Source organism: Falco cherrug, chromosome 19 (genome assembly GCF_023634085.1).
Source record: "Falco cherrug isolate bFalChe1 chromosome 19, bFalChe1.pri, whole genome shotgun sequence".
NCBI lineage: Eukaryota > Metazoa > Chordata > Aves > Falconiformes > Falconidae > Falco > Falco cherrug.
The window spans coordinates 6,960,512-6,987,795 of NC_073715.1; the positions used below are offsets into that span (position 1 = coordinate 6,960,512).

The following is a 27,284-nucleotide window of genomic DNA, read 5'->3' on the forward strand; positions in this document are numbered from 1 at the left end:
TGCCGTAAAGAAAATAAGTTTAATGGTGCTTGCATAGAGGCAGGAAATGGAGAGAAAGAGAGGAAAAATAAAGAAAGGTGCAATAGCTACTACCGCACGGAGCTGGGGGTCCTGTCAGCCCAGATCAACTTCACGTCAGGTGGGGCATTCCACCCGGTGCTGGTTGTCACAGTTCTTTTATAGATGTTCCAGAGCTGTTCACCCCGAAGTCTCTGCTCCTTCCAAGAACTGTTTTGCATAGCCTCACCCCTCACTCGGCAGTGGTGCAAACACCCATACCGTATTTTCAGAGAATTTTTCATCCTCTGTGGTCTGGGTGTACTTGCTGGGGCGAGGGTACAAAACAGGCAATGCATGGTTTTCGTGGTCGAACAGATGCAGCAATGTCTGGGTAAACATCCGTGGTTTGCCAAAGCAAGATGTAGACAAGTTCTTCACAGGGTCTCTGTGTTGTTTTGCGGTCAGCCAGCAATGTTGAGACAGATAGCACAGTCCCAATAACGTCCTTCACACCACCCCGTGACTCAACATTGCTGCTCCGTGGGTGGCGTAGATAGAGATAAAGATTCTGCCAACTATACAAACAAGGTTAACAATCTATCTAAGCATTAAAACCATTTACCATTATCAATCTAACAATAACAAACAGTGATTAGAAACGACTAATAATAACTATAAATCCCTAACAAATGTTAGCTAACAATTCAAAACTCAAACATGTCATAAGCTAATTTCAAAACATTATCATAACAGGATTACGTAACAAAACAAAATAAAACATTTCTTAGCATATATAAGGTTTGTTTGTGGAGGTTAAGAATCAAGAGCCAAGAGGTGGGCATTTAAAAGGGTAAATTTTCATGCCCCTTTAAGGCTGGGTCCAAATCGTGGCTGCGCATGCATTTTTCATTGTGTAGTTTTGGTCAGGGCGTTAGCCTGAATCTTGGCCAGGAGGGTCACGGACCAACTTGTTTGTCTCACCACAAACAATCCTTATCATTTTGGAAAAGATGGGAGCAGGAGATGACACACTCTGTACGGTTTTGCTGTTCAGCCTTTGTCTCATCGTGACTACAGTAACCATCAGTATGTGCTTCTGTGAGTGTTTTTGGTCACGCCGGTACAGAAGAGTGCGATCTCTTCCTTGCATTCCGCCCCGAGTAGTGGAACCCATGGGATACCAAAGCAGAGTGCGAGAGACTGTTATACAAACAAAAGAAAACTGTTGATCTCCAGCAAAGTTACCATGTGACTGGTTATTAGTTTCTGTTCATCTTCGTCACCTTGTGAAGAAAAATACCAAGGACCAGGCACAGACTATCATGGAGGGAACAGATGGAGTTACCACCCCGACATTATTCAGGACTGTGCTGGACTCACGAGTGAAGAAGCCTGTTTTCCACATCACATGAGACTTTGCTGGACTGTTATTCTGTTATTCAATTTCTAGTTCATGTTTGTTAATAAATTGTTATTTGTTGTTCACTGGTTGTCAAGTGGTTCATTGAATTTACTTTGCGTCTAACACAGTTTTCAAAATAAATCAAAAGGGTTGGTGTAAAAGAAGAGACTCAAACTCTTATGGGTCTATGCAAACCTAGAGTAACCCATAAGAGTTTGAGTTTCTTCTTTTATAGTTTTGGCACCCCAGATGGGACTCTAGGTCATGGCGGGGAAGGAAGGATTGCAAGGATCCTTGCTTAACATCCTACAAAAGACGGCGGCAACAGAGTTGGTGAGTGCAAGTCTCCCCACCAACAGAATTAGTGAGTTTGAGTCTCCCCGGCAACAGAATTGGTGAGTTCGAGTCTCCCTTTTCTTGTATTTTGTACGGTGTTAAGTCAAGTAGATACCTCGGAGTACCCATCGCGATTAAACTTGCAACATGGGAGGTTATCCATCAATTCCAAAAGGATCTTCTCTGGCAGAATTATTAAGTAATTGGAACAAACTATCTGGTACAGCAGGGTTGACGAAATCAAAGGTTATTACCTTGTGCCAAGATGATTGGCCGTTTTTGACGAGAATAAAAGGGGCTGGACCCCAAGAAGTGTGGCCACCTGAAGGAACTTTTGATCAAGTCAGAATAAGGTGTTTGAGATTAATATTAGAGGACAGGAATCCTCAACAAATGAATTATTTGTCTTTATGGTTAGAATGGGCTGATTTAAGAAAAAGGCTGGCCTTTAAGAAACCTATGAAAAGGGAGGAATTATTATTGGCGTTTTTAGAAAAAAAACAGAAGTATGGTAAGAGTTCGAGTCTCTTAGAGAAAAACCAGAAGTATGATAAAGAGTTCGAGTCTCTTGAAGCTGGACAATTTCCTATGGTGGTCGAGTTTCACTCCAACCCAAGGGCAGGTCCCAATTCTGGTCCAGACGTACCACCTGTTGTTGCAGTCTCTACTCACCAACCCTGGAAACCAGGCGATCTAATGTTGTGGCAAGAAAAAATGCCGCGCTTGAGAAATAATGCTGAAAAATGTGCAACATTTTTATCTAGCATTATCTGAAATTATAAACCTAATTGGGAAGATATGCAAACCTTGTTACAGGAGCATTCTTTTCCATTCCCGTTGACCCAGAAAGTCAAAATTTGTTTGCATTGACTTGGGAGGGTTGCCAGTACACCTGGACTCGCCTTCCACAGGGATTTACCGCTTCACCAACTTTGTTTTCTCAGATCCTTAAGCAGAATTTACAAGACTTGGAACTACCAGCCAAATCAATATTGATTCAGTATGTTGATGATTTACTTATCGCTAGCCTGACTTATGAAGATTGTAAGTAAAGGACACTGAATATGTTTGTAACAAACTTTTTTGAAAAGGACATAAAGCATCCCTTTCTAAATTGCAGTTTTGTGAGCCTGAAGTTAAATACTTAGGGTTTATCTTAGCAGGGGGAACTAGGAAGTTACATCCAAGTCGAGTACAAGCAATACAAGAAATAGCAAGACCACTCACCAAGAAGCAAATGAGAGCCTTTTTAGGTCAAGCAGGATTTTGTAGGCCTTGGATTTTAGGATTTTCTGAAATTACCAAACCATTAGTGGAAACCACCAAGGATGTGCACCCGGAACCGATACCCTGGACTGAGGAGCTAGAAACAACATTTATGAATGTTAAAACTGTGTTGGTAAATGCACCAGCTTTGGGACTTCCAGATTATGAAAAACCATTTAAACTTTATGTCGCAGAAGCTAAAGGAATAGCTAAAGGAGTGCTGGTGCAAAACCAAGGACCTTATGAGAGACCAATAGCTTATTATTCACTCACCCTAGACCCTGTTATCAGAGGATCTCCACACTGTCTGCAGTCTGTAGCTGCAGCCGCTGAACTAGTAGAAAAATGGAAAAAATATCGTCTTAGGTTTTCTTTGCTATTCTATTTGTATTCTTAATCAGCCTACATTGTTATATGAATTGTTAATAGTTAATTATTCCCAGATTCTTGTTTGCTATTAAATTGTTATTGTGTTAACTATATAATCTGTGTTGTCGATTGTACATTTCGGCGTACTACTCGAATTTGTTTAACGCCATCGGGTAAAACCATAGTAGCAAATTGCATGTTAGCTATAACGTGTTGAACTAATCTTATAAAACATGGAACAGCACGTGGCAAAAACAATAAGGTGGCTAATCCACATAACAAATAAAATAGAACTCGTTTTACCCAGGGGCTCCCGGGAAGCCAAGAAAACAAGTCAATGTTCCAGTCTTTCCAAGTTTGGGTTAGGGTTAGGATTAGAGTAAGGGTTAAGGTTAGGGTTAGGGTTGTTAGGGTTAGGGTTAGGTACATGCCATGCACAGCTCAACAAGAGGAGGTACTAGGAAGGAATTCTGTTGGTAGTTTTCACATTGCCCTGGTAGACATGTGAAGTGCACCACAAAAGTAGGGCTACCTGCTTTCTGGGCTGAGATGGGGAACTGCTGACTTTTGCACTCGACCGGAGCCAAAATGCTCCACAGCACACCCCATGCACAACTCCACCAAAGAAGGTGCCAGGAAGGAATTCTGTTGGTAGTTGTCACACTGCCCTGGTAGACATGTGAAGCACACCACAAAAGTTGTGCTACCTGCTTTCTGGGCTGAGATGGGGAACCGCTGACTTTTGCACTCAGCTGGAGCCAAAATGCTCCATGGCACACCCCATGCACAACTCCACCGGGGTAGGTGCCAGGAAGGAATTCTGTTGGTAGTTCTCCTGATTATATAGAAGCGAATGCAACAGCTACTAACCTGCAAGTTGTGAGATGTTTGACAGTGATAAATGTTAGTGAGAGTCGAGCAGTCAGGTAAAGCCTATTCAAATAAAATGTGCGTTACTGCAGTACTCCAAAACCCGATTAGGATGATGAAGTGGAGCCCATTGTCTCGTATGTGGGAACTATATCTGTGGTAAGCGATGACTGAGGACACTTTAGGTGTAATGGTGAGGTGGTTGGTGTGATGTCATAACAAAAGGGAGTAACTTCATCCTTGAATCTATGTATGGTATAGTAATGAACAGAAACTGAGACATTATTTCATGTCATTAATGAGACAGTTGCTGGAATATTATGCTTAGTTCAGTTCTCAGAATCTTAAGTTCTTGGAAAATGGTATGTAACACAGAGAAGAGGCATAAAAGTTTAGCTTGGGAAAATTGGTTGTACAATGCAAGAGTTTCAAATCAAAGTTTCTTTCAAGTTTGTCTGAAAGGTAAGAGATCATCTTAAATTAGTTGGTGTAGTATTTTATAAATTGATTTTAACAGGAACTGACATTTATGCAAAAGACATATGTGAAGAACCTATTGCTTAACACTAAACCCATTCACATTTTAAAAAAAGTGAAACTGAGATCTAAGTGAAACTGAGATCTAAGTGAAGGCAGTTAGCCACTGAAACTTCTAAAAGAAGTAGAACATCTGTCCCCTTTGCTTTTGCATCAAAACTGGATTCTTTTCTAGGTGGTATATTCAGGTCTAAATTAAGCCTAAGTTACAGGTCTCTGAACTACAGCGCAGAGAACCCCTCCATAGACAGCATTCTCAAACGAGAAATAAATGCATGTATGATTTTGTTACATATACAAACACATAACATTAGGCATTATATGTTGGTGATGTGGTAATGTGATGGCTATTTAACAATGCTCCTTCCTCATCAGGAGAAACAGGATTTCTCTTGTTTGGAGATAGACACAGCTTTGAGGTCAACCCATTTCTTCAGCCAGCTTACATTTTTCTGGACTCTTCAACTTCAGCCATGGCAATTAATCTAAAAAGTAAGCATCATATCTTTCCCTTTTCACATACGCAAATATGATTTTTAAAAAACAGAAACAACCAAAGGAAAGCGAAGCCAGATACAGTTAATGATATTCACAGAGGAGGAATGTATCACTTAGTCCTCAGAGCAGACTTTAGGGGACAGAAACAGCAACCAGTTGTTACCAGTATTTATCCTAGCGAGTGCTAGCCAAGTAGGAAGGCCTCATTCTGTACGAGTACTTGGTGATACCAAGGGTCTGCTAAAGGGAATTTTTGCTTCCTCCTTTCATCCAGTTCAGTCACCATAATTCAGAAAAACCTGCTCAGCTGTTTTTCTTTCTCAGCATTTGTTATTTTTGATGCCATTCCTATAATAAACTGTGCAGTCTGTTAGATAGATTGGCTGCAGTACCCATTTTCCCCCGCTAGATGGCAGCAGTACGTCAGCCAAACCAAGGGTCATCGCCCCATCCCAACTAAGGGCGGCGCATGCGCAGGATCGGCTTGACGCCTCGGGGCGGGGTTTCCGGCTGCGCACGCGGCCCCGGGAGGCGGGTTCACCGCCGGCCCGCGCGGCGCGCCGGGAGCCCGGAAGACTTTGGGGCCGGGACGTGCGGCGGCGCTGGGTGAGCGGGCGGGCTGCGGGCGGCCGGGGGCCGGCGGGCGAGCCCGGGCGCGGCCGTCGGGCAGCGGCCGGCCGGGAGGGGGACGTGGCGGGCCGCCGATCGGCCGCGCAGGGAGCGCCTGGTGCCGGCGGCGGGCGGGCTGAGGCGGGCGGCCCGGCCCGGGACCGGCGGGGCTGCCGCCGGTTCTCGTCTCCCCGGCAGTGACGGTGGTCAGCGGGCTCCTCACGGGGCTGCCTTTTTTTTTTTTTCTCGGAGCTGCGCCGCTACCTCGGCGAGGAGCGGCGGCGGGGCGGCCCCGGTGCTCCCTTGTGGCGGCGGCGCCCGGGAGAGGGGTCGGCCCGCGCCGCCCCGCCGCCCACCCGCCGCCGTCTCCGGGCTGCCCGGGCAGCCGCCGCAGCCCTGCGCGGGGCTTTGTCTTTCCCCCAGCCGCTGGCCTGAGCCGTGGCAGCCGGCTGGGGCTGCCGGCCCCCGCGGGCCGCAGAGAGGCTGCCTCGGGGCCTGCGGTAACGCTGTCGCGGGGGGGGGGGTGGGGGGGTGGGGGGGGTGTGTGTGGCTCAGGAGCCTCTTCCCGCCCCTGCGAGCGGGCAAGGGAAGGAAAAGCAAGCCGGCGATGGGATCCCACCCCTCGCCTCCGACTACTGATTTCACTAAAAAGTACTGCAAAGGGCAAGCGTTTAACTGCCGGGGAGGGTAGTTAATCCTAGATATATCTTTCATAAGCTATCATTTGTAAAAGGAGTTCTCTGTGCTGGGGAGACCAGCCAGGAAAGAAAAAGTTTCCAAAGAGGGTTGGAAATTTCTGTCTTCTAGTCCTAGGGAAATGAAACTCAAACCATCTTCTGGTGTGCAGCCCAGCAAGTTCTTGTGAGCCTGTCTGGGAGAAATTAGCACCTAATTAAAAAGGTGGGAGTGGCAGCCAGGGAGGAGGGTTACAAGAAGGCATCTGCCTTGAGGCTGTGCTAAAGAGAAACTGTAGGTACTTGTTTCTCAGCAGTTCAACTGAGGGATGCCTCTAGGAAGAAGGTCCTGGTGCCAGGGCATAATTTTCCATGCCTTGTTCTTTTTTTCTTTAGTGACAGAATGTGCTGAGGGCTGAAGGTACCGGCTGGATGCTCAGTGCCCTCCCATTTCCCTCTGCAAGGGTTTTGGGTGGGTGAGAGAGGCAGCAGCTGTGACCCGGCTGCAGATGTGCTGGGCACGTCACGTCAGCCCGCAGCAAACGTGGAGTTTGACACCTTGTGTCTCGTATGGGACAAGACCCTGCTGGTAAGCAGTTGCTGGAGAAAAGCTGGTGCATAATCAACTTCTACCTTAATTGTCCTGTGCAATATCATCTGCATCTGGGTTCTATCCACAAAGCTGAGATGCTGGTTCCCCTGCCTTTCAGGACTGCTACAGGTGTGTGTTTTCAAGATCTGTTGGTCTAGCCAGCATGCTGTAAGGGTATGGGTAACAAGGTTTCTCAGTAATGCTTCTTGTGCCTATCTTTTACCAGACTAACTTGGTATCATTTTCTACTAAGAAAGCTTACTCTGTATGCTGCTCAAAATACCGGGCTGCTCAGGCATTAGAGAGAGGAGAGAGAGGCCTCTCCATAGTATTCGCAGCACTGTTGATGGGAGCTGTTTGCTGGCCCTTGTGACTTTGCCTTTTCCCAAGGAAGTATTGCTGGACTTGCCTGGTGGGTAGAAAAGCTGAGTCCCTGTGAGATCAAACAGCTTGCTGCCTGGACCCTGGCAGAGCTGTAATTAGATGAGTGCAAAGTTGTGACCTTCAGTGTCATCCTTGCTCTGTCTTATGTGTTGCTTCTGGCATGGGGGGGTGGTGGGGTGGGCCGGGAAGTACTTTCTTCTGTCCATAGGACAGAGGAAAGGGTGGTGGCTTGTTTAAGGCAATTGGGAAGGTTTCTTCTTTGTGGCCTGGTTGCCTTGGGAGTCCACGTGCTGCTTTGTAAGGGAAGGTTGCAAGGATGTCTTCCACCTTGAAAGGCAGGATGGTGGATACACATACCTTCTCTTACGCTCATGGTTATAGAAGGTCACCTGGGTGTGCTGAAGCTTGCTAGAATGCTTGAATACCTGAACTACAGGCCGTGAGATTCCTGCAGGCCCTGCTGGGGCTCCCAGCTTGTGTACTGGGACCTTGCTCCTGGGTTTGCTGGTGCCTGGAGGCAGAGACGTGCTGGAAAGGCTTTGGGCATTGTGGCTGTTTCAGCCAGCACCCCACTCCTCACTCCAATTAGCAGACTAACAGTCATCAAATAGTACTGACAAAATTAAGTACTTCAAAATATTGAATGATAAATGATGTACCATTTTTCTATAGGACGATGTATGTATGTTTATCTAAAAGTTGGGAAATGTCCAAGGACCCTTATTGCTAACATGACGGATGTACTAATTGTTAAGTCCTTAGATTTGTTATCTTTAAAAAGGCTATCTGGTCCCAAGTTCCTGTTGTTTATACAGCGTGGCAAAGACAAGGACTTAAGTCATGGTCACTAGTTTAGTGAGATATGTAAATGAGTTCCTGGAAAGTTAATGAATAGGTATGAGTTGCTTGTATAAAGAGGGGACTGAAAAACCCCCTCGGGGTGCATGACTTTGGTGGAGTGATCCCCCATGCATCCAGCGTTGCCGAATAATTGCTCACTCGAATATTGGTGACTGATTCTTTAAATCAATTTGGTGACCCAGATGGGACCTCCTCTGCTCGCCTGTGGGACCCATTGAGCGGGCACTCCTTAGGGTACCCCCAGGGATTTTCCTGGAGGGGCTCCTCGTCTCATCTGGATCACCGCAGGAGCAGACAAGGACTCCATCTTACGGAGCGAAGGTACTATGTTTATTAAAATATTATATTAAAATATTGTATTAATATTATATTTTAAACAGTACTGTTTCGGATATTTCTGTTCTGGGACCGGTCCCTCTGTAAAGCTGTCCGTAAGACATAAAATCATTGTATGCTTATGCAGGATGGCGTATGCCAGGTAGCTAGCACCACAGGTATACATCTGATTCTGTTCTGGTATTTGTTCCGGTATTAAGGTAATATCGGAACCCTGATTCTGGTTTGGTCGGAAGACTGACACGTTTGATGATTCGAAGTCAATCTGTGTATATAGGATTAATAATTATAGGGTTACTGATAATAATTATAATACTCATTTTATGCTGGAAACGTGAGAACATTTCTGTATTAGGTATATTATGAAAGTTGATATGTGGTTATTGTCTTGAGCATCCAAGGGGTGAGTGTAAACCTCTGTATGTTTTAAAGTGCATATAGTGTAAAGAATTATTGAGTATATGGTGGGGGTTGCTGCTAAAAGACAAAATTCGACTCTGAGCAGTTACTCTGTGCTGTTTTGGCATCAATTTGGTGAGCCAGCCAGGAGAACTCTCCACCAGTGCTGGAATCCAGGGGCCTGGGGACCGTCAGGGCCCCCGACTGCATCTTCTGTCGGCAAGACTCCCCTACCCCTCGGCTTCTCACACAGGTGGACAGGACTTCTGCACAGCATAAAAGGTATTTATATTTATTCTTTGTTTTGAATATTTGATTATCTTAAGATTTGGTTTTACCCCATAAGACGAAAGATGGGACGCTCTCTTGCAGGGTTAGAAGAAGGGACGCCTTCTGAAAAGGGTAATAGCCCTATTTGATTGTCTTAAGATTTGGGAAGCTAAAAACTTCCTTTAGGTTGTCTTCAGATTTGGGGAATTCCTAGAATGTAACAACTGAAATAGCGCTCTGTGTCTTGTTTGTTCTATGTGTTGTCTCGTTACAAGTTCAGAATTGGAGTTAAGAAATGTATGTTGAAAAAAATAATATTCTGGTAATTCTAGGCAAATAGCTGAAAACTTAACACTCTGCTTAAGACCAGAAAAAATTAGAATCTGTTTTTTGGCAACTGTTTATTGAAATGTGTACTTTGTGTGATAATGCGAACTGTCAGTGTTCCTAGAGTTGTATGTAAGTGCAGGGTACCGTGTAACATACTGCCTGTGTGACTGAGGGCTGCCTGGAGAGTGTGATGTGTGCAAGAGACGCGGTGTCACTGCGAAGTGAGTGGGGAGTCCCAATCTGCGTGTCTGTGTTCCCTGCGAGGGGCCGGCCAGAGTGGGATGGAGCAATTGAAAAATCGATTTATGAAGTGTTGGAATGCATCATTAGCAATTAGAGCGGGAGACTGTAGAAGAATGGCTGCAGAAGCATGGCTTTAGAATCTCTGAAGATCTGCACAATCCAGGCCCGGTATTAGAATAGGCCTGTAATCAGAATTGTACTGAAGTTGCTGTGCTGAAGATAAGAAAGGTAGTCTTGAGCTATTCTTGAATCCTGAGACTGAGTAATTATGTTGTGCCAACAGGCCGTGGCTGTAACAAGCTACAGCTGCTGGGAAAGCAGGTGCAGGGCCAAGAAAGATAGGGAGCGGTATGGGAAAATAAGGAGTAACAAACTACAAGGCTGAAGCACAGCAACACAATTAGCTACATGGATAGAATGCTTATTTTAGTCATGATAATTAGGGGTGTGAGAACCACGCGTGTTTAGAGACTACTAACCGATTATATTTCTGCTTTAAGAATATGCATGTGTATCGGTTCTATGTAAGTAGTGTTAGAAACTAATAAAGTTGAGCAAGATGCATAACTCATATTGAGTGTCTTCTTGACTCCGGCGAACCCTTCTTCCAACAGGAGACTGGACAAAACATTAGTGCTAACATCATTTGGAAAAAGCATGAATTAGCCTCTGCCCTTAGTGTCGTAGGTGCTGTCTGTATACTCCAAAAAAGGGTGGCAAGTGTCTAAGATATATTATCTCCTCTGAGAGGGGGGGGGAAAAAAAAAAAAAAAGAGACCAAGAAATAAGGCTAAATAGAAGTCTTGAACTGTGGTGTATGTTCTGAGATAAGTATGGTACCTTCAGTAATAACTAATACATTGTAGACAAATATATCAGACTTATTAGGAAGATGGGGGGCAGACCGAGCCAAGCAATAAATACCAAAACACCCCTGGGATGTATTTTGAAGCATTGGAAAGAATTTGGCGGAATTCCCAGTGGAAATCTGAACAAAAAGATATTTTAAAAATATTGTCAGAATTGGTGGCCTTTGTATACATTAGGTGATGGTGAAAGACGGCCACTTGGAGGAGGTCTTATATTACAACACAATTTTACAACTTATGCTGTTTCTTTGTAGAGAACAAAAGTGGGATGAAGTAATGTGTGCAGATGTTTGTGTGACAGAAGGAGTGCGGGATTAACACCACCTGATCTTTGATTATGGCTTTAGAAAAGGATAGGGAAAAACTGAGACCTAAACTAGAAAGATGTTCTTGTTGAAATTTTCATATGTTTAAAAAAGGAAAAAAAAAAAAGCTCAGGTTGTGGTTCCTTCTGTGGAGCAACCAGAATGAAACATGTTGTAAGATAAAAAAAATTTGTACTAATGTATGTAAGATCTGAAGCGGGGTATGTGTGTGGAGAGTCAAAGACCTTGTGAAAGTGTTAAAGTATCGGGGTGAGTTTGTACAAAGCCCCGTAGCCCCTCAAAGGTGCGGCTGAGCCCTGCGGGACGCATGGCAGGGTGTTTGCTGTTTGCCTGCGAAGGCATGGTATGTAAGAACGCAGACTTAAAGCAACAAGGAGCAGATTTGCATTCAGGGTCAGAAAGAGTTAAAACAGAAGTGCTGTAGCAGAGGCAGGCTTGTGTAACCTGCAGAGCAGGAAGAGCATCTCCTGCCCCGAATCCTGATGGTAAGGAGGAGGGGGTTGCTGTTGCTGACAGTTGAGCAGAAGGACCTGACAATGTCACCCCTTGCAGCACAACAGGACCGGTATCGGGCCCTTTAGAGCAGGCAATGGGTCTCAGGAGAATAAAGGTGAATCTTTGATGGGGAAATTTAGATGTTTGAAAGTTGGTTGTGAAAGACTTGTCAGGATGATCTAATAGAACTAGATAAAGGTTCAAGTTGATTGTTACTAGATAATCGTGATGTAGAAAAAAAAGAGGTGGAATTTTTAGTGAATACAAAAACAACTTATTTGATGTTAAACTTAAGTGAAAAGAATTTGTTACAGTTGTGGGAGCTGCTGGCCACCAGGAAAACATCCTGAAACCTTTAAAGTACAAACTAAGAAAACAAGAATGCCAAATTCACCAAAACCTTTGTTGGGATGAGATTTATTAGAACATCTAGACATTTAAAAAAGGAGAAATGAAACCAAAAGTTTAAAATGATCAAGTGATTGAAATCTTGAGCTTATCTTTAATTCAACAGAAAAGTGGAAAAGAGGACCTCCGTGAAGTAAAAGAAATCTTTAACCAGGTATATCTGGAAATAAATTCCAGGTAAGGCAAAAAAAATGCTTTACCTGTTACAGTAAAAATGATAAGGGAAGGCCTGCCTAGTTCAGGTAAAACAATATCCCTTGGTCAGCGGGGCTGTGGGGGGTATTGGCATAAAAGCTGAGATAAAATACACTCTGTAGTAGTTCTACTAATGTAAATCTGTGTGTTTTGCTGTGACAGTGACTTGTTATGGGATGTGCAGGTGAAACTCTGCATTGACAACTAAGTACAAGGAATAAGGTTGGTCGGGTGCCTCCTACCATAGTCAAGGGCAAGACTGGGTTGGCCTCTGTGTTTGCCACCAAGAAGAATCTTGAGCTCCGCTGTTGGCTGCAACCCAGTAGGCGTTGAGCGGTGGGAACATGTGCCATGCCAGACCTTGATGTGAGAAATGGCCCCCTCTGTTATAAGAGGGTCGTCCAGGAAGGAAGAACATAAGATGGCCCATTGAGGCACTGATCTGGAAACTGGAAACCAGCTGGCCGACCATGAGGCTAGATGAGCAGCAGAGAAAGTAGGAAAGGAGGAACTATCCTTAATACCAGACGGTAAAATCCAAACTCTAAGTACAGATGAGGAGTCAAACTATTCTAAAGGAGACCTAAAGCTAATTCAGGACATGAATGGTAAAATAAAATTAAATAAGTGGGCTTATTTGGCAGATGGCCGTATAGTGGTACCACCCAATTTAATATGGACCACAGCCCTAACAGAACATAATAAGACTCATTGGGGAGCTGGTATGTTATATAATATAAGTCTAAATCAGAAACTGATAGGGCGAAACTTATATACTGTAATAAAACAATGCATTAATCCCAATGTAGGAAACAGAATAAAACTAGGGAACATTAGTAGAGGAAATTATCCAGGACAACAGTGGCAAGTTGATTTTTCCGAACTCCCAAGAAAAGGGGGGGTACCGATATTTATTCGTTATGACCGATACGTTTTCAGGTTGGCCAGAAACTTTCCCTTGTCGAACAAATAAAACAAGAGAGGTAACGAAGGGATTGTTAAATGAAACTATCCCCCACTTTGGGGTTCTGGCAACAATCTCTTCTGATAGAGGCTCACATTTTTGTGCCAAAATAATATGAGTGAGTATGGTATTGGGAATAGATTGGCAATTACACACCCCTTACTGGCCTCAAGCAAGTGGAGAAATAAACCATTTAATTAAACAACAGATAGTGAAAATAGGACAAGAGACAAATCTAACTTGGCCACAGTCTCTTCCCTTGGCATTATTAAGAATACGAAATAAACCGAGAACAAAGGAGAATTTGAGCCCTTTTGCAGGAGCGGGCTGGAAACTAGGACCATGTGTGGCAATCGGTCAGCTGAGGGGAATGTGCTCAAGCTTGTCTAGACAACAATTAACATGATGAGGCATGTTTGCAGAGCACAGGGGAGTGGGAGACGGATGGCGCCAAGGAAAGGTAACACCTTGCGGTTAATTGCTGGTAGTTAACCACCAATCAGGGATTGCCTAGTATGCAATGCTTAGCTTCAAGAACCAATTAGTTTAAAACACGCAGCTTCTTAAAATGTATAAAAACGCATGCTTCTGTACAATAAATTGACATTTGCTTGCATCAAGCTGCGTCCCGTCTCTTCATTCGCCGCACCCTTTTGAAGTATTATATGGGAGACCATACCAGTTACAATTTGCCAGAGAAGATTTAAGGCAGTTAGGGGAGGGATATTTGTGTGAGTATGTGAAGACCCTCCAGGGAGAATTAGAAGTTATAAATAAACGAGTATTGGGAACAAGGGCCAGAGGGTTAGATCAACCAGTCCGTTCCTTTAAATCTGGTGACTATGTGTACATAAAGACATTGTCAGGGCAACCTTTGGAAGAGAAGTGGGAAGGACCCTATCAGGTGCTGCTGACAACCTTCACTGCCGTCAAGATAAGAGAATAACCAGCCTGGATTCACTACTCTTGGATAAAGAAGGCTCCTGAGAAATCATGGGCTGTCACCCTGGCAGGACCCATGGGACTATGGTTCTTTAGATCGTAAAGAAATCTCCGGAGACACAATGGACTGTCAAAAGGATCAGGGACATTTGTGTAAAGTTATTCTGATCTTAATTGTAACTGTTGTAGAAATATTAGAAGCTGAAGCATGGGTAAACAATACCAGTCTTCAAACATTGCAAATGATTGTTAATGCTACGAAAGCTAAGGAATGCTGGATACGTACCTCTCTTCCTAAAGGAGGCTTGATAACACCCCTGTATGGGGTGGCCTCCCAAAACTGGAATTATCTCGATGACAAATGGACTACCTGGCCAGACTTTTGGAAAAAGCCAGACTACGGTGGAGGATATTGCCTATTTGATAATAAAATATGAGTTGGGTCCCAGATTTGATTTACAAATATTATTAAGCCTAACCACCACAATATTTATGAAAAGTGATAATAACTGTCATTGGAAAGCTCAAACAAGACAGGAGGAGCATGTCCTGGAAACCCAGGGCAAAATACTTGTTCCCAATCTGATGGATGGAATGATTAAACAGAGATCCATGAGATATGAAACAAGGTGCAGATCCTGCATGAAATTACTAAAGATGATTTATCGTGGAGTTTTAAAGTTATATGGGACAAACTGACTTCGTGGTTACCTAATTTGGAATGGTTAAAATATGCTTTTATTATAATACTTATTGTAATAGTTTTAGGAATATGTGTATTACTTCAATGTTTTGTTTGGTGGTGTCGAAGAATGATCATAAGGCATAATGATTTTTTGTAGTTGCAAAAGAATTTGCAAAATTTACTAGAAAAGGGGGGAATGAATGGTGAATGATGTGCCACTTATCTAAAGGATGATGTAATTATGCTTATCTAAAAGCTGGGAAACATCCAAGGACCCTTATTGCTAACATGATGGATGTACCAATTGCTAAGTCCTTGGATTTGTCATCTTTAAAAAGGCTATCTGGTCCCAAGTTCCTGTTGTTTATACAGCGTGGCAAAGACAAGGACTTAAATCACAGTCACTAGCTTAGTGAGATATGTAAATAAGTTCCTGGAATTGTAATGAATATGTAAACGATTTCCCAGAAAGTTAATGAATAGGTATGAGTTGCTTGTATAAAGAGGGGACTGAAAAACCCCCTTGGGGTGCACGACTTTGGTGGAGCGATCCCCAATAAAGACTAAAGATAACCTCCACTCACTTGAATATTGGTGAATGATTCTTTAAATCAATCTAGTTGAAGATGCCCCTGCTTCATGCAGGGGGGCTGGACTAGGGCACCTTTAAAGGTCCCTTCCAGCACAAACCATTCTATGATTCTGTAAACTACCACTGTCATTCCAGCCACTGTGTATTTATATATACTTGAGGAAGTCGAAGTCCTTCACAACTGAAATTTTACTCTGAAAGTTCTGAATTGCCTTGAAATTCTCAAGAGCTTTTCTCCAAAACATCCCTTCCAGAGATACTGATATTCAGGTCCTGGACCGAACACCGTACCTGAGGTTGTTTACAGCAGGGCAGCAAAGTTTTGTAGAACAAGTGAGGCCGAGAGACTGCCCAGACACATTCTCCTCCATGTTCTCCCAGACCCATGTGGCAGCACCTTGAGAAAACACTTTTTTCTGTTTGTTCCCGATATAGTTCTAAACATCTCTAACAAAATTTCACCAATGTCCTCCCCCCTGAAGCAGTCCTGCTGTTACCACAGATAGCAATGCAAAGATGTTCAAAGGAAATGGTCTGAAACACTTGGAAGCTAAAGGTCACAATAAGCAGGAAAAGAAAATACTTTACCATGTACATGAGACTGTTCAAACTTTTTGCCGGTGCAAAGTGGAAATTTCCAGCTACCTGCAGGAGACAGTAATCTTTCATTAAAAAGCCTGAATCTACATAAACAAAGCAGTCATACCGGCGGCTGGATTTTAAAATTTTTATCGGAATAAGATAGACAATAAGCAACTCATTGTCATGGGTGACAATACCAGCAAATATTGTCCTAAAAGAGATGTGAATTTCCCCTCTTCCTCACAGGCAGTCATGTGGAAAGCCATCATCACATACCGATGTTGACAACAACTGTTCTATGCAGAGTATTTTAGCGGACGTAAAAATGAGAAGAAGGAATCAAGTCTACTGGGAGGGAACTAACTGCTGCTGTAGGAAATATCAAAAGGTATCACAGAAACGGAGTGGAGAAAGTAACTGGGAGGGTGAGCAGGCAGGGTAAGAAAACCCTTAATACAATAAACAACAGCGGTCCTATGTATGCATCCATGAAAACAAGCCGTGTTCAAAAATAAAGCACTAAACCTACCACCAAAAAAACCCCCACACTCCAAAATCCCCCAAAAGACAAAGGTTATTAAAGTTTTAACCTTGAATATGAAAAGGATATGGATATTAGGTGTCAGTCCTCCCTGACACTCGCTAGCAATCATACACACCCTCCCCTGGAAGATTTCAATGCATCAAGGTCACATGCTACATTACACCTTTGAATGTCCGTGCAAACCTGTTGCATACATTAACTGCTGACCCGATGAGAATGGAGATGTGCAAAAGTCCAAGTGCCTAACAATGGCCCCCAGCAATTTCCCTATTGACACCCACCCACCCTTGGACCCTTGCTACCCACAGCACGCCCCTTTGAATCTTTCCTGCTCACCACACTTTGTGGCACAGGGTCCTGTAATGGTTCAGCACCCATGATATTCAAAACACGATGTCTGGCTTCATGAGCGAAAGGGCGGGGTGTGTTTGGTTTTGGTTTTGTTTTGGTTTTCAGAAAAGAATGTTGTCTCCAGGAATAGTACACAAAGATGTAAAAAAACCTCCAGATTTTGAAATAAAGTAGTAAAAAAAAATTACCCCGGGCCTGACTGCTAGAATGTACTTGGGTACGTAACCTGCACATCCCAGTGTTTTGAGCTCGGTAACCTGCCAAATGATAGGGTAGTTACATAGTCATCTGGTGTATCTTGTACTACATTTTCATACACCTGTTGCAAACAACATCTCTTTAAGCATCTTCAACCTTGACAACTCCAATAGTCTTGCTTCCACCGGTTTTCTAAAGAAGGGAACATTTCACTCCCCCCAGCACCTCTGCTGACGAGTTGTTGGTTACTGTTATCTCCAGCACCCACCGGTGGTCTCTGTTTTGAGACTAGAAGGGCAGGTGGGACTACCTCACCGCAAAGAAGCTGCCTCTCCCCCTCCAGAAACCTCGGTAAAAAGACTCACTAGCTAGATGGTAGAAAAAGCTAAGCTTCTCCAGCCAGCCCACGTCATGAAACAGGGAATTTGCCCCTTCCCACCCTTTTCCTGACCCTCCTACTGAACCCCTCTACAGGCACAGGTACCTTGCTGAGCCCAGGGGTTATTACAGTCCTGTGAACACTTAAAAGTTGGAAAAAAGAGCAGATTGCCCCGACTGTGCCTTCTGACGCTCATCAACACCACGCAACAGGCTCACGGCAAAACCCATCTCTCACCTTGTTGACCTCCAGGAAACCGTACACTCGGCAGCCCTCTTTCTTCTGCTCTTCCATTTTCTGGCTAAATCCTTCCCTCCTGCACTGCTCTATGCTATCCGGGTTCTCAAAGGCCCAGCCTCATCACCTGTATGCTTCTCTGACATCGTCACAAGTATTGCAGCACCAGCAAGAGCACAAACATCATCTTTACAGCGATAAAGAGACACTCCAGCTCAGGACTCAAATCCCCGGTGGATTTTGTTTCAAAGCAGCAAACTTCAGGAACTGGACGCTGAAAGGTGGTCTAATGCTCCTGAAGGAGCTTGAGCTTCCTGACGTACTTTTTGAGATTTTGGCACGAGGACGCAAGCTGTTTTAATGCAGCGCTTAATTCTGAAGAGGGCTTTAGCTGTCCATTCAGACAGCCAAGTCCATCCTTGGCAAATAAATTTGCCGCAGAAATGACATTTGTTTCTGTGGGAAGTCTCCCACAGTTCTGAGCAGCTTGGAATTTCCCCATGTGAACACAGCATCTTACCTGTTTCTATACCTCCCTTCCTCCGTTTTTAGGGAAAGACTGCCAACATCGGAGGCAAAGTTAATGGCAAAGTTTCTTCCTTGCTCTTCTACCTCTGGACTCACCAGAGTCTCTGTCACGCTCACCAGAAAAAACAATTGTCTGTCTCTGTTCCATGTTGTGCTGGACAAAACAAAAAGTTGAAGGCTGGAATCGTGAATCCCTCAAGATGGAAACATCTCTGGGGAAGGATGCAACTTGACAGATGTGACAAACTAAATTACTACAGAGACAATAATAGCAAAAGATAGTCCAGAACCTGTGGACTATCACGAATCCATTCTTACACAAATTTGCAGGTAGAAGGAATGAGAAACACCGAATGACACCCATCACTTGTCTGAGTGATAGGTGTCTGGTCTTTGCTCCCATAAGGATGCAAAGCCTGCAGCAGAAATGAGAAGGCAAAGCCATAACTGGGTTTTATTCCGAGACAGCTCACAAAACAGTGAAATAATTTACACAGCTCCCCTCTGGACACCAAATAATCCCAGAAAAGGTTCTGTTTGCTAAGATACAGTCTTTGTGCTACTGCCCTTAAACAGGCACGCAGACAAAACAGACAACCTAACTGTGCACGCTCTTAACAATCGTGAGCGCAGCACAGGCGTACGATAACACAACAGCTCTCACCATTCTCTGAACAGGTGCTCAGGAGGATTTCACTGTACGGACCTTCACAGACATTTTGGAAAAAAACCTCCAACACATATGCCACATTAACTGTATCGATTCAAGCACTAAGAAGATGTAAATGTTACCAAATGTCCTCTGACTCTGCCCTGTAACAGCTTTCACAGCGATCGGCATCCAAAGCATTTGGATCAAACACCTTTTCTTCTTCTTTCCCCAGTTCTAAGACAAAAGAGGATTCATAGTGACGAGGCACGTCTAGAAACACTATCTTGTACTTCTGCTCTATGCACAGAAACTGTTCTACACGTGAAGGAAATGATTTTGTATCAGAATCTGCGCATCCTGCACCCGAAGCTCACCTGAAAGAATGCACAGGGCCTGTTGAGCCGCAAAATAAGATCAACAAGCAGAGTAGCGTTTGCCATCTGAAGAACGCCCTCCATAGAAAGAACCAGCCACCTGTAAGCCTTGCCGGAGCGCCAATCAGATGTTACTTGCACAAAGGCTTTGTTAAAACTTTGTCTAAAGCAGACCCAAACAGCAAATTGCGACCGATACAGGACCTGCTACACAAACAACATTTTAAATAGCAGACAGCAGTGCATAGCGCATAATCCTGTCCCAAGGTATGTAGGGAACACAGTTACATATTGCTGTGAAACTAGATCACAGCGGGAATCTCCCAAGCGGAAAACTGACGCTAGGCTCTCCAGTACAACGATGCTGACAATGCACACACATCAACCACTGGCTTACTAGAAATCTCCAAGGAATTTCTTTGTCATGATTTTACAATTCTGCAAGTGTCTGTGCCACCTGTGTGTTGAATGCGCGGCCACAGTACAGCTGGGGCACAAATGCAGAAGGCTGCAGAGGGACTCTTAACAGAGGAGATGAGAGCTGGTGACAGCTGAAACCTGCCAAAGGGCAAGACATGCCTCCAGAAAACTCAAACAGGACCTTTGTTTTCCCAAAACAAATGCGAAAGGTATGTAAAATTTGGCGTTCGGAATAAGCAAGCCAAGGAACTGCATGTCTAAAATTTTCAGAAACATGGGTTCTTATTGGAAGAGGCCCCTTAAAACCAGGCTGCTCCACTCACAAATCCTGAAGGACAGGACCAAGTCTGCTGGATTACAAAAGCCCTCTAAGGCTCACTGTCTAGGCACTGCCGCACTACGCTCTTACGAGCCTCGAAAAGGCGGCTTCTTGCATAACTAAGGCCAGGGCAGGTGATAAGTCAGACACTGCTGAGGGGACAAAATGTTATCAGGACCCTCTCTGCTGAGATTGGGAGGTATAACAGGTGGACAGAAGTGAGTATTTAAGACATCTGTAGTAGCCACAGAAAAAAAGAGATTTTAATTAGGAAGTATGAAATATGCATGAGAATCAATCGTTAACCTCACTTTATGGTAGTTATGATCAAGCAAATAAAAAATTTTAGAAAAATATACCCATTCTTAAACCACTGTATGAGACTTACTTTCTACAGCTTACAACATTCAAACAAGGTGAGAGTACAATTAAGAATTCAACCAGTATGGGTTTTGATCCTGTAATTACACTAAAAGACAGCATCAGGAAGAATGCAGCTTAGTAATTCCTATGCTTTGTCAAAGCCATGATTCCTGCCATTTGAAGAACACCTGTACAACACACGGAGTCTTTCAAGATACAGCAACTAGTAACAGCTTTCTGAATGTAATCAGTAGCTGCCTGTCGAGTTGTCTCAGAGAGCACCCAGAGGTACTGCACACAGCTTGGATACTATAAAGAAACTGCAGTACATAAAACCCCACATGCAAAGTTTCGTGCTGTTAACACAGTCCTCGACTTGCATGCAGATATGACACATGACGCTGGAAAACTCGGTCCATGTTAAAAGGAAACGAAACAGTAAATAAAAATAAAAATAAAAAAAATTCAATCCTCTATCGTCATCCAGTGGAAATTAATGAGATGACATCCCAGCACGGAATGCAACCTACCATAGAAATCATTAAGCTATTAACTATTTGAATGTAACTACGATCAGGAAAAGCCTCCACATACTACTCCATAATATTTAGGTATGCTTTACTAAATTTAAGGTTAATGTTAGATAAAATGTATTTTCAACTAAGAAATTTAAAGTGCCGAAGCAGCTAAGTGGCAGAACCAGGCCCCGTCCCTAGCATAGCCCTAATCCAAGGCTGGTTTAAAACCCAGTCCAGTTAATCAGTGGGAGAACAGAGAAGCAACAGATGATCAATCTGTGGACACAGGTGCTTTCAGAAACACAGGCGGTTTTGGAAAAATTGGTGCATGTGAATAGGAACTGCTCTTTCAAAGACTAAGCGCGCTTGAAGGAGCGTGTGAGTTAAAGCAGGCAGAAAGAAGATCACGATCCAAGGAGGAGCTTGGAACCGAGGCAGAGATTGGAACCGAGCAGGTGAATCAACTGCGACAGAGTCAGGTGATGGATTCACAGAACTGACAGGACCAAAAGAAACTCCTAAAAACTTCAGACATTGACTAATGATCTGGTAAGCGTATATAACCTACGCTGTATCCCTTGGTTCTCTGTCACCCACTGGGGGGGTGGCCCAGCTCCGAGTCATGACTAAAGCAAGCCCGGCGGTAACCACGTCTGTGTGGATTTTTCCTTTACCAGACAATACTGCTATAGTTGCCATTTAAATAACTGACTGAACATCAAGTGTTACTAACAGAAACTGATAAGAGTTTCACAAAGGTGGGTGGACACTTCCAACCTAACTTGCCACACGTGTGGTGGAAATCAAACTCGCCATATCCTTTTTCCAGACAGCAGAAGAAATTGCTCGTTGCATGCAATGCAATTTGATCGCTTTCTAAATGCCTCTCCTGGATGAGACACTTTGCTCCCTGCAAGTTTCTCTTCCTCTCCGTTGATAATATAATGAGCGAGAGCAACCGGTTCAGACCTAGTAATCCCAGTGGAGACTGGCAACACAAGTAAGGCAGGAGGCCCATATGTGGAAACAGGGAATTGGGTACAAAAAAGCGGGGTTTGACCCCAGACATTACATTCGTCATGCCACAGCCTCTGAATACAGAAAGGCTGCTAAGTGACACAACAGTAAGAATGCTGTCACCTCACTTCTGTGACACCAGAAGGTCTCGTACCTGCCCACTGTTCAGCTCCTGGCTTAGTTTAGCCTTTCAGCTTTAAGAACAGAAAAGCTAAATCTGAGTTACAACAAATCAGCAACTTTAGTTCATGCCAATACACAAAACTACACCATCTCCCAGAACAGATAACAAGGACCTCACGTTTTAGAAAGACAAAGTCTTGCAGTATTACCGTTAGACTGCAACACTACCAGAATCGTTCCCGGTTTGTATTGAAGTAGAACAGTAAGCCATAACATGTCAAAAAATACAGAGGAGAGGTTTATGTAGCCAAGGACCACTTACTCCAACTTGTAACTGATAAATCAACTGAAATCTATTAATCAGGTATGCATTAACACACACAAAGCAAACATAGTAAGACACAAGTTTAGGCTTAAGGGTCAAGTCAGCGGAGCCTTCCCTGGAGAGAGGCTCTTTCCTCTAACCAGCTCGTCCCATTTCTCAGCCTCCTAGGATTTAAAAATGCAACCAAAGTCAAGTTTTGCCAGAGTAGCTGCTTGATTTCTAGTAGGAAAAGCCTATTCACTCAGCAGCTTTGCTCCTGAAACGCATCAACGAGTCCTTGTCCCAATTTCAGAGGGACCAGGCAAAGACTTGCCTTGCAAAAGTACCGAGTATAACGTATATACACACACACAGGAGCTTGTCTGATCTGCCAGTGTAATAGACTTGTGTCCTATAAACTTTTCAATAGTTTGTGGTGTTTAAAATGCTGTGAATTCAGCCATCCCTTGTTCCCATGAATCTCATAGCAGGCATACGGTGATGGAAAGACTATGCGAGCATCCATCCAAGAATGACAGCATAGCATCTTACCGTGTCTCTCTGCTTCTGGAGTCACACGATTGGCAGCTTTATCCAAGCGCTGTTTAAACAGCTTGTGCTCTACCTCCTGCTGAGGCTCTCCTGCTCTGTCCATGGCATCGATGCTCAAATCTGAAAGCAGCGAGCAAGGAAAGCGGTCTATGAACACACATTTATTATGGCCTGTGGCAAGCCGAGGAAGTGAAAAGACAGAATCTTTCAGCCAGCAGGGTAAAGAACGTGCCAAACCGGGAGAGCATGTACAGCTAGTGTCAAGGGCCCGACAGGGAATAAAACACACGGTGCAGCACACTAAACGGCCCCTCCGGGTACGGGGTTTGGTTTGGTGTTCAAAAAGGACAGTTTCCAACTTCCAAGAAAGTGTTACCCTGAAAGGTAGACGCGCTTAAGGCAAAAACATCTAGACTGACCTTCGGTTCCGCTCCCCTTGACTTGTCGACGGACGCTTCCGGACGAACCTAGGGACAAAGGGAAAACAAAAGACCCCCGGTTTCGCGGGGGAAGCAAACCAAAAGGCCTCTTCCCCTCGGCTGCTCCGGCCCCGGAGCTGACTGTCACGACACAAGATCAGCCAGACACCTGAGCTGCCGCTGCCTCCCAGCCCTCCCCGGCAGTTAAAAGGCTTGCGGAGAGGAAAGCAGCAGTCGGGGGGCGACGGCTGGGGATTCCGCTGCCGGCTGCCTTTTCTTGCTCTGGCCCGCTCGCAGGGGCGGGAAGAGGCTCCTGAGCCACACACCCCCCCCCCCCACCCCCCCCCACCCCCCCCCCCCCCCGCGACAGCGTTAACCGCAGGCCCCGAGGCAGCCTCTCTGCGGCCCGCGGGGGGCCGCAGCCCCAGCGGCTGCCACGGCTCAGGCCAGCGGCTGGGGGAAAGACAAAGCCCCCGCGCAGGGCTGCGGCGGCTGCCCGGGCAGCCCGCAGGCGGCGGCGGGTGGGCGGCGGGGCGGCGCGGGCCGACCCCTCTCCCGGGCGCCGCCGCCACGAGCGAGCACCGGGGCCGCCCCGCCGCCGCTCCTCGCCGAGGTAGCGGCGCGGCTCCGAGAGAAAAAAAAAAAAAAACAAACAAAAAAACCCAAACAAACAAAAAACCACCCACCCAGAAAAGGGCAGCCCCGTGAGGAGCCCCGCTGACCCACCGTCCCTGCCGGGGAGACGAGAACGGCGGCAGCCCGCCGGTCCCGGGCCGGGCCGCCCGCCTGCTCTCAGCCCGCCCGCCGCCGGCACCAGGCGCTCCCTGCCGCGGGCCGAGCGCCGGGCCGCCACATCCCCCCCCCGACCGGGCCGCTGCCCGCCGGCCCCCGGCCGCCCTTCAGCCCGAGCGCGCCGCCGCACGTCCCGGCCCGAAAGTCTTCCGGGCTCCCGGCGAAGGCTCCGTACCTCCACGGCCGCTCCAGCGCGCCGCGCGGGCCGGAGTGAACCCGCCTTTCCCGGGCCGGACGCGCCATCTGCCCCTACGCACGAGGCCGGAAGCCCCGCCCCTAGGGGGGGGGGTCAAAGCCGCTTCTGCGCATGCGCTGCCCTCGGTCGGCCAGAAAGGCTTCTGCGCATGCGCCAAAGCGGGATTGCGTCATCTGCCCGTACGCCCGAGGGCCGGAAGCCCCGCCCCTTCGGCGTCAAGCCGCGTCTGCGCATGCGCTGCCCTTAGTTTGCCAGAAAGCCCTTCTGCGCATTGCGCCGAGGCGTGTTGCGTCATCGGGCTGCGACGAAGCCGGAAGCCCCGCCCCCTTCGGCGTCAAGCCGCGTCTGCGCATGCGCTGCCCTTAGTTTGCCAGAAACCCCTTCTGCGCATGCGCCGAAGCCGGATTGCGTCATCGGCCCGCGACGTGCCCGCAAGCCACGCCCCCTTCGGCGTCAAGCCGCGTCTGCGCATGCGCTGCCCTTACTCCGCCGGGGAGGGGCGCGGTGCTGCCGCCTGGCGAAAAAAATTGGGTACTGCAGCCCGTCTAGCTAACGGACTGCACAGTTTATTATATAGGCACGGCGTCAAGAGGGAACTCTGCCCACGGCCCGTTAGGAAGTTGCTGGCTTCCCATCTCGGTGGATGAAGTTCTGGCAGCGAACATTCTCGATTCCACTAGTCTAGCGAAAAAGAAAAAAAAAAAAAAAAAAAAAAAAAATCACTCGAGAGACCAGGCTTACGCTTTTTTTTCCCCCCTTATAAAAACACTAGCAACAGTGCCTGAACGGGAAAAGGGGTCACGAAAGTTTTTATCGTAAAATGGAAGGGCACGAAAGAGAACAGAATTCGACAGACGATACGTAAACCTCTGCAGCTCTTTCCCCGTGCCTATCGGACATCGGTTTCCAAAAACTTTCTCGGGTGAGCGTCTTTTGTCTTTGAGCAGTGCAACAGACGCTTTGCAAACAGCACAAGTCTGCTTTTGAACCATCGTTTCAGACTTTGCAATCCCTTGAGATGGGGCGCTTTGTACTTGAGAGAAACAAAACCCACTCTGAGTCTTTCCTTTAACGATACAGGCCTATTCCCCTTTCCCTTAGAGAAACAACCTACTCGCTTCTGATCTCTCGAGGAATCTTAATACTCCCAACACACTGCGCCGTCAAGATCAACAAAGCAGTTTCCTACCACGTTGCCAGCGAGCGATAGGACCGTCTCGAGACGCAGTTTCCTCGGACAAAAACCAGAGAGATCTATCTTCAAGACTCGGTCCAAACGGCTCCGTCACCGTTCCATCGCAGTCCCCTTCGGCTCCACACCACTGCCTTGTGGGAACGCCCCCTAGAAAAAAAGAAACGCTTTCATCAGGGTAACAAGCAGAATACAGCTCTAGCCTCGAGGACGGCTGGCACGCACACGGCCTGTATCGCCGCAGTCCCCTGAGCCGCAGCTCAGCGCGCGCCGACAGCGGTGACGGAGGACGCGCTGAAGGCGAAAAGCCGAAAGCCAACCCCCCGAAGCCCAGAACCGTGCTCAGGCACCCAGGAGTTAAGCCTAAAACCGGTTGAAAGAGCTGCCTCCTACCTGTTCCCCCGCCACCTCTCCCCCTCCGAGGCCAGCACCTTTCCTCGCGATCCCTTTTCGCAAACAAAAGACGGACGCCTGCGGCCTCAGCTCGGTACCGAAGCACCACGATGCGCTTGCCGGCGGCGTGCTCTCTCACAAGGCTGACAGCTTCTCTGCACGCAACAGCCGAGGCCCTGTGAAAGGGGAGGAAGGCAAACACCGATCACGTCTCGCCGGGGTCAGGAGGGAGTCGGGGTGCGCTGCGGTCAGAGCCCAACGCCTTCCCCAGAGGAATTACCGGGCCACAACAAGAGGCAGGAGCGATCGGCAGACAGGCAGGTAACACGCACGGCAGCGATACCCACGGCAGACTGGCAGGACGCTTCCAGCCGCTTCACCCCGCCGCTTTGTTTCGAATTTCGTTAAAAGGCAATCCGATTCTTAAGGCTCACTCTGCTTTGAGGAGCTGCTGGAGAAAGGCTAACACGTGGCATTGGCGTTACCGTCGGAATTCCGGCGTAAAAATCACGGCAAAGCCGTGCCTTGTCAAGCGGCTTCCCAAGCAGGCTCTGGAGCCTTTCCACGAGACGGGCAAAGCCGGAGTCCCGCGGGAACCCTGTGCCAGCTCCGTCAGTAGGGCCCAGCTCTCCGACAAAGCGCACCGCCGTACGGAAACGTCAAGCGGGTTTATACCTCGGGCTCCTTTACAGCCTCGGAAAACAATACTGCCCGGCCAGACGCGCTGCTCTAAGCGCCTAGCAGGCCCGGCTGCGTTACCACGAGGGACCGACGATTCCTCCCCGGCCGTTGCCCGAGCCGCAGCGCAGCACTCGGAAGCGGCGGGCACACGGAGCCTCGCGGGCCCTCGGCGGCTACAAAAGGGATCCCTCCGTAGTCAGCAGTCCGACTCGCAAGCACGAGGCACGCGTGGCGAAGTAACATCTCGAGCGACCTTCGGTTCCGCTCCCCTTGACTTGTCGACGGACGCTTCCGGACGAACCTAGGGACAAAGGGAAAACAAAAGGCCCCGGTTTCGCGGGGAAGCAAACCAAAAGGCCTCTTCCCCTCGGCTGCTCCGGCCCCGGAGCTGACTGTCACGACACAAGATCAGCCAGACACCTGAGCTGCCGCTGCCTCCCAGCCCTCCCCGGCAGTTAAAAGGCTTGCGGAGAAAGCAGCAGTCGGGGGCGACGGCTGGGGATTCCGCTGCCGGCTGCCTTTTCTTGCTCTGGCCCGCTCGCAGGGGCGGGAAGAGGCTCCTGAGCCACACACCCCCCCCCCCCACCCCCCCCCCACCCCCCCCCCCCCCCCGCGACAGCGTTACCGCAGGCCCCGAGGCAGCCTCTCTGCGGCCCGCGGGGGCCGGCAGCCCCAGCCGGCTGCCACGGCTCAGGCCA

At 46.9% G+C, this 27,284-nt stretch overlaps 2 long non-coding RNA genes across 9 annotated transcripts; one reads left to right on the forward strand and one right to left on the reverse strand.

Annotated features, from left to right (window-relative positions):
* Positions 1-26,624, reverse strand: LOC114015062 (uncharacterized). 7 transcript variants are annotated; one of them, XR_008729860.1, is made up of 6 exons: positions 25,906-26,624; positions 22,914-23,033; positions 17,744-19,504; positions 4,244-4,306; positions 3,278-3,338; positions 1-3,101 (listed from the first exon to the last, which is right to left on the reverse strand). It is a non-coding gene; the product is annotated as an uncharacterized LOC114015062 (long non-coding RNA). The 7 variants fall into 7 exon arrangements; XR_008729859.1 differs by having other exon boundaries at positions 4,244-5,265; XR_008729855.1 differs by lacking the exon at positions 4,244-4,306 and having other exon boundaries at positions 17,744-19,157; positions 19,298-19,504; positions 25,906-26,620.
* On the forward strand, positions 7,092-10,727 carry LOC114015064 (uncharacterized). 2 transcript variants are annotated; one of them, XR_008729861.1, is made up of 2 exons: positions 7,092-8,719; positions 9,240-10,727. It is a non-coding gene; the product is annotated as an uncharacterized LOC114015064 (long non-coding RNA). The 2 variants fall into 2 exon arrangements; XR_008729862.1 differs by having other exon boundaries at positions 9,278-10,727.
* Positions 26,625-27,284: the final 660 nt, after the last annotated feature.